Raw genomic sequence first — 7,919 nt, 5'->3', positions numbered from 1 at the left:
GTAGATACATAAGGAAATTAATGTCCTCACATATATCTTCACTAAGCAAGAACATTGGGTAATTAACAATGGCTACACCGTTGGAGTAAGTCCTCTTTTCTTTCCTAGTTTAGTATTAGAGCATGATTCTGACATATATTTAGTTGTTCTATGAATTTCGATGTATAGTTCCAGTGAATTTAAATTATCCCGTTGTACTTTTAGAGGGGAACAACAATTTTTACCTTTTTTGATCAGTAAATGTAAAATTCTATTGATCAAAATCAAACCTTTAGAGGGGGGAAAACTTTATTTGTTATTGTCTTGGATTCAGCACCGTCTCTCGAGTAGCCGACGGCTTCATATCTAAGGTTACATCCATGGATGTGGTTGAGACTAGAACTCCTAACAATTAGATAGTATTTTACCGAAGGAAAAGAGATCCTTTTCAGGCACCCTCTATGGCAAAGAACTTTCTTGCTCTCTTTATTTTTTTAATAACAGTTTTTTGGGATGATTTACTTAGGACTTAAACTATACATGCCCTAAAATTATATAAAGAATCTCGTGGCAAGCCTGATTTTAGTCTATTTCTTGATGTTATTCAAGTTTATATTGTATGCCTGAACAGTATAATGGTACCGGGATCAGCCTCACTAAAAATTTCATTTTTCTCAGATACTATAACTCGATACCACCAGTAACAAAGACATATGCTGTGGCCTGTTTATTCGCCACAGGCGCTTATACTCTGGAGCTTTACAACATTCGGAACATTGCACTTCTCTACTCAGATGTGTTCAAAAGATTTCAGGTAATTCTCATATTTATTCTCATGGGACTAATTTTTTCGTGATATCAAAGCAAAGATAATTGAATAATATCAGATCTGCGATAGCCTATTCAATATTTTAATGTCATTTGTTTCTTTAATGTAGATTTGGAGGCTCATCACACCCTTCTTCTTCATAGGTCCATTTTCCTTAAATTTTGCATTCAGGCTCTTGACAATGTAAGGAGAAAGTGTAATTTGTTAATTGCTATATTCGTACAAATGATTGTCATAAAGTTTTTAAAAATTTAGGATATTATCTCTGAGACTGTACAATGTTAATCTATGTTTTTATCTTTTTAGATTGTACTATGGAACTCAGTTAGAAAGGGGGCCTTTTGACAAGAGGACGGCAGATTTGGTGTGGATGTATGTATTTGGAGCAGCCTCGCTCTTGGTAATTCCTAAACAACACAAGAATTTGATTAATAAAAGAACTTATATTCGAATAATAAGGTAATACAAGTAATTTGAATTAGACAGACAATGTAATCATTTATATATTTACTTGCATTTAGGTTATGGCAGCTATTCCGTACCTGTGGACACCATTCTTGGGACCATCCATGGTTTTTGTTATTGTTTATGTCTGGGGTCGAGAATTTCCAAATGCTCGTATCAATATACACGGTCTGTTTGAGTTAAAGGTACGTTATTAAGTGGAAACAAGATTTCATTTTCGTATTTCAAGTTTTTACACGAGCTTCTCGCCAACATTAGTACACAAAAAATGTTGACTGTACAAGTGATTTTGGCTTATTTTAATTGCAGGGATTCTACATTGCTTACTATATGATAGTAGTAGAACTGTTTCTTGGAAATCCATTGAAACAAGCTATGTGGGATTGCTGCAGGACATCTATACTACTTCTTGACAGTTCTTTATCCTCTTAAGACCGGAAACAATATCTTAAAGACTCCTCGTTGGATGTATCCTCCATTTCCATGAAACATCGTTGCATTTAAATATATTTATTTTTTAAATTCTGCAATGGTGATATCAATTCTATTCCTTAATCCTTTTCTCTAGTCATAAACTTGTAGCATTCTGGGGAGAGGGCTTCCAAATTAATTCTCCATTCAGAAACGACCCTGCGGAAGGAGTAGCTTTTAGGGGGAGAGGTCGTCGCCTGAATGGGAGTAGAAGCACTTCAACAAGATCAGAACCAAGAGATTCTGAGCCGGTCGACACGGCCACCCCAGCACCGTCGAGTTCAGGTTCTGGCGTGTCTTTCCGTGGCAGAAGCCACCGCCTAGGTAGTGGCTAGACGCCTTGTAATAGAAATTATTCGAGAACCACCTATGATTTTAATAGATCTTGATAATGCCCTGCAATAGAACTCCCAAACCAACTTTGAATATTTCTAGCCTACAATGCGTGTTGGAATTAATGGTTAAATTATATGATTTAAATGTGTAGACTGGAAAAGTTTTTTATGGGTTTGATTACTAGACATGACTCCTCAAATGCAAATGGTGCATATCAAAGAGTTGTTTCGAATGAGTGTGGCCTTTTAATAAGATGCAAACTAGATCATAAATTTCGAAATAATGTGATGTAATGGTTGATATTAATTTTGCCAAAAGATGCAACAATTCAAGGAGACACACTAAAATCATTAAATAAAATCCTCTTAATTCCTTTTTTTTTTTTTTCACTCCAAATCTATTCCTAATAAATAGATTTCTAATTCTTTCCTTATCTAAATTCCACCAAAATAATTTTCCAAATTATTTTTGAGCTTCGCCTTCGATATTTTGTGATCAATATGTTCATATCCAAAAGAGTGCAGTCAAACGTTGATTCGTTCGACAAAATTAATATTGTGCTATATTAATTTTGAAAGAAACATTGTATCTTTGGAGACGGACGTCCATTTATCTTGTTAGCACTCATGTATGTTGGAAATTAAACTTGATTCATGAATGATGAAAAAAAATTAAATTTGATACATGAATTAGTTTATTTAATATTCATGCATTTATTTAAATCATATATCAGAATGGTTCTTTGTATCCTATTATTCATAGTATGTAGGAAAAGTCATTAATTAGTCTATAAAGTTCATACAATGTATTTGGGATCCTTTGTACCTATAAAAGGTCTTGTGTTTGAGACATTTTATTGAGCCACGCCATATAATACAAGTATTTTTGAGAATTCTCTGAATTTTTCTCTCTAGTCTTTCATTCCATAATTTTTTTTATTTCCAACAAAGTGGTATCAAAGCCATTTCAAAGATGAATAGTTCATTTCCTTTTGTTGTTCCCCAAATAACAAAGGAAAATTATGGATATTGGAGCATACGCATGAAGGCATTGCTCGGCTCACAAGAGGCATGGAAAGTTGTAGAAAAAGGCTATGATAAACCAGAGAATGAATGAGCTTTAAGTTAAGCTCAAAGGAATGCCTTGCAAAGGTACCGCAAGTTAGATCAACAGGCTCTCTCTATTATTCACATGGGCTTAGATGAAGCCATATTCGAGAAAGTTGCGTCCTCAACATAAGTTAAGGAAGCTTGGGAGATTCTCGAGAACAATTTCAAGGGAATTGAAAAAGTGAGGAAGGTTCGCCTTCAAATCCTTTGTGGGGAGTTCGAATCTCTACACATGAAAGAGTCTGAATCTGTCTTTGACTATTTCACTAGAGTGTCTTCCATTGTCAATCATATGAAGCGGTACGGGGAGAATATTGGAGAAAGTCGTGTCATCGAGAAAATTCTTAGATCGCTTGACTCAAAACTTGAGTTTGTTAGTATTTCCATTGAAGAGTCTAATGACTTGGATACCGTGACCCTTGATCAACTCATGGGGTCCTTGCAAGCACATGAAGAAAGATTGAAGAAAAAAGGAGAACCGGTGGCTCAAGTTCTTCAAACGAATGTCTTCTTGGGAGGTCAACAGAAAGAGCAAGAACGATCTCAAGGAAGAGGTCAAATTCATGGTCGAGGTCGTAGTCGTGGTTGCGGAGGAAATTATGGTTGTGGTAATGAAAAAAATGATGGAAAACAAAGTGGTATCAGAAAGAGCAAGGACGATCTCAAGAAAGAGGTCAAATTCATGGTCGAGGTTGTGGTCATGTTCGCGTAGGAAATTATGGTCGTGGTAATGAAAGAAATGATGGAAAACAAAATTTAAATAATGATGGATCAAGCAATCAATCAAGAGGACAAGGATGTTGGAACTATGGTTCCAAGAGAGGTGACGGAAGAAGTTATGACAAGCCTAATGTTCAATGTTACACTTGTCATAGATATGGTCACTATGCTTCCGAATGCAGGGATGACACCACCAATAATGAAGAAAGAATGAATTATGTTGAAACAAATGAAGATGAAGAATTGTTGTTGTTGTTGGCAACCAAAAAAGAAAAGGATAGACAATTGTGGTACCTTGACACTGGTGCCGCCAATCACATGAGTGGCAACAAGGAGTTATTCTCAACAATAAATGAGTTGGTAAAATGCAGCATTATTTTTGGAGATAAACCTAAAGTTCCAATAAAAGGCAAAGGTGATGTTCTTATTCGTGCTAAAAATGGAAGTCATCTTTTGATTTCTCAAGTTTACTATGTACTTACTTTAAAATCTAATATTTTGAGTTTGGAACAATTACTTAAGAATAGCTATGACATTCACTTGAAGAATCGTTACCCTACTTTGAGAGATGTTTCTCATAAATTGATTGCATAGGTGCCAATGGAGAAGAATAGAATGTTTTTACTCAATGTTAATGTTGACCATCCAAGGTGTCTAAAAGCTTGTGTTGAAGAGAATTCTTAGCTTTGGCACTTAAGATTTGGTCATTTGAATTTTGGTGGCTTGAAGACTTTGACGAATGAAGAAATGGTGAATGGGTTGCCAAAAATTAATCATCCCAATCAACTTTGTGAAGGATGCCTCGTTGGCAAGCAAACTAGAAGAAGCTTTCCAAAGGAATCTACCTCAAGAGCAACAAAGCCACTCCAACTTATTCATACGGATGTGCGGGCCAATCAAACCACCGTCTCATGGTAAACTAAATTATTTCTTACTATTTATTGATGATTTTTCTTGCAAGACCTGGGTTTATTTTTTGAAGACGAAAGATGAAGTTTTTGGTGCATTCAAAAAATTCAAAGCCCTTGTTGAAAATGAGAGTGGTAACTCAATCAAAGCATTAAGGACGGATCGAGGTGGAGAATTTACTTCCAAGGAGTTTAACAATTTTTTTGATACCAATGGAATCTGGCATTTTCTTACAGTTCCAAGATCACCACAACAAAATGGTGTTGTGGAGCGAAAAAATAGAATCATCCTCAACATGGTTCGTAGTATGCTTAAGAGCAAGAGTATGGAGAAGGAGTTTTGGGCCGAGGCTGTTGCATGTTTCCTGTATTTTTCTAATCTTTTCCCGTCGAGGAGTGTTCAAGACATGACTCTACAAGAAGCTTGGAGTAGTAAGAAATCTAATGTTTCTCATTTGCATGTTTTTGGTAGTATTGCCTATATTCATGTGCCAGATGAGAAGAGATTAAAACTTGATGAGAAAAGTGAGAAGTTTGTTTTCATGGGTTATGATGCAAACTCTAAAGGCAACAAGTTTTGAGTTGTGAAATTCAACTAAGGAAGTTCGTGGGATTGGAATGTTCCGAAAAATAAAGAGTACGTGATTTTTCTTGTAACGCCCCGACCTCCAGTGGACCGAAACGCTACTTACTTTACTTAATTTAACCGGTGGTTTAGTAACAAGTGTATACGTTTTAGCGGAAGCTTACATCTTCGGATAATAATTTAAATAACAATACTTTAAATACTTTAAACAAAAACACTGAATCATTTTTCAAAATAACAAAATGTAATTTATTTGAAGAAAACATAACTTGTTCTCGCATTCTGCGTTATTCAAAACTTTAAAGAAATAACATTGGAAAACATTTCATAAAAATAAATCCAAATCACTTATTCACCGGATTTCCATGGGCTCGTTGCATCACTCTCCATCTTCTACTCCATCCATGCTCGAGGTAGAATTCTTTCAATCTGTAGAGATGGGATTAAACCCATGAGTTGAAAAACTCAATAGGTGTCATAGGTGCATTCGTGATCAAGCTATACATTTCAAAACATTAACTTTATAACTTTTCATACATGTCGTACCCGGAGGCACCATTTGACATGAAGGGGTATGCCGTACCTGAGGGCACCATTTGACATACGAACATTTCTTCAACATAGAGGGGTATGCCGTACCGGAGTACCATTTGACATACTACCATTAACATAGAGGAATATGCCGTACCGGAGTACCATTTGACATACAAACATTAACATGAATCGAAACTTATAACTTAACACGATTAAACACATTGCACCTCTACCTACCTTGATTGATGCTTTTGAAATTTTGAGAACTTGGATTGAAAACTTCGATGAAACTTGGATATTGAAAGAAATGCACTCCTTGAATGTTTGAAAACCGTTGAAAATTGATGCTTGAAAACATTTCTTAAACTTCTAGAAAAAATAGTTTTCCTCCCTCTTTTTTTCTCTCTTGGAAACTTTCTTTAGTATGTAAAAGCTCATGTTTTTGGTGTGAGAAAGAATGAGTGAAATAAGGTCTCTATTTATAGGTAAATATCCCGTAACTTAAAGCAAATGAAGGGTCAAATTTCATTTAAGAGAGAAAACATGGGTGCCATTTAAGTTTGAGGTTAAATGCTTCAATTTAGTGGGGTTTTTATTACCAAAAACATGGGTGGCCCTTTAAGAAAATAATTTATGAAAATAAATATTTAAATTCTAGAGAAAAACGAGAATTTTCATTAAGGCAATTTCGGTCGACCGATTGTAGTCCGGTTGACACTGTACAACTTTTAGTGTTTCTACCATAACTTCTTCTCCCGATATCCGATTGAGGTAATTCAAAGTGTATTGGAAAGCTAACTCAAAGAGCTACAACTTTTATTCAGATATCATTTTCCAAATCGAATGTTTCCTATGTTGAAAATGGGTCTCAAATGAGACTAAAAATCTGAAGTATACTTTAGTCATCCAATATCCATGTCTTAGTGCCACTAAGGTGTCTAGAATTATTTGGGGTTCTACATTTCCTTTTCAAGAAGGAAACTCTAGCCAAAATGCAAGTGAAGATGCCACTCCACCACATTCTCCTTCTCCTCAATCTCCTCATGATAGTCCCTCTGAAGGATCGAGTCGTATCATAAATCTTGCAGAGATTTATGAAGAAACTGAAATTGTTGATAATCTATCTTTGTTTTGTCTCTTCGCTGACACCGAGCCATTGAACTTTGAAGAGGCAATGGAAGATAAGAAATGGAGGCATGCAATGGATGAGGAGATCCGAGCAATAAAAAAGAATAATACATGGGAGCTAGTCTCTCTTCTTGAAGGGCAAAAAGCAATTGACGTGAAATGGGTGTACAAAGTAAAGAAAAATACTCGAGGAGAAGTAGAGAAATAAAAGACAAGACTTGTTGCCAAAGGCTATAGCCAAAAGTATGGCATTGATTATGATGAGGTTTTTTGCCCCCGTTGCTCGCTTGGAAACCATTCAATTAATCATTTCCTTAGCAGCTCAAAATAAGTGGAAAATTTATCAAATGGACGTCAAGTCCGCTTTCTTGAATGGATATCTTGAAGAAGAAGTGTACGTTCAATAACCATTGGGTTATATTGTCAAGGAAGATAAAGATAAAGTTTTGAAGTTGAAGAATGCGCTATATGGCTTGAAGCAAGCACTTAGCCGGATTGACAAGTATTTTCAAGATCATGGATTCATCAAATATCGACATGAGTATGCTCTTTACATTAAAAATGACGCATTTGGAGGTTTTATGATTGTGTGTTTGTACTTTGATGACTTGATATTCATCAGCAACAATGAAAACATATTTGATGAATTTAAGAGAATGATGGCTCAAGAATTTGAGATAACTGACATTGGGCTTATGTCATAGTACCTCGAAATTGAGGTAAAACAAAATGGAGATGACATTTTTATTTTTCAAGAAGCTTATGCAAAGAAAGTTCTTGAAAGATTCAAAATGCAAAATTGCAATCCAGTGAATGCTCCCATTGGACGTGGAACAAAGATATCAAAATATGAC

The 7,919-nt window shown here is 35.4% G+C and overlaps 1 pseudogene; it reads left to right on the top strand.

The window, feature by feature from the left end:
- On the top strand, positions 1 to 2,172 carry LOC111391882 (annotated as a pseudogene).
- The last annotated feature ends 5,747 nt before the right edge of the window (positions 2,173 to 7,919 follow it).

The sequence above is a fragment of the Olea europaea genome, unplaced genomic scaffold, assembly GCF_002742605.1.
Source record: "Olea europaea var. sylvestris unplaced genomic scaffold, O_europaea_v1 scaffold855, whole genome shotgun sequence".
In the NCBI taxonomy this organism is placed as follows: domain Eukaryota; kingdom Viridiplantae; phylum Streptophyta; class Magnoliopsida; order Lamiales; family Oleaceae; genus Olea; species Olea europaea.
The sequence above is the reverse complement of the archived record's forward strand: the minus strand, read 5'-3'. Positions and strand labels throughout refer to the sequence as shown.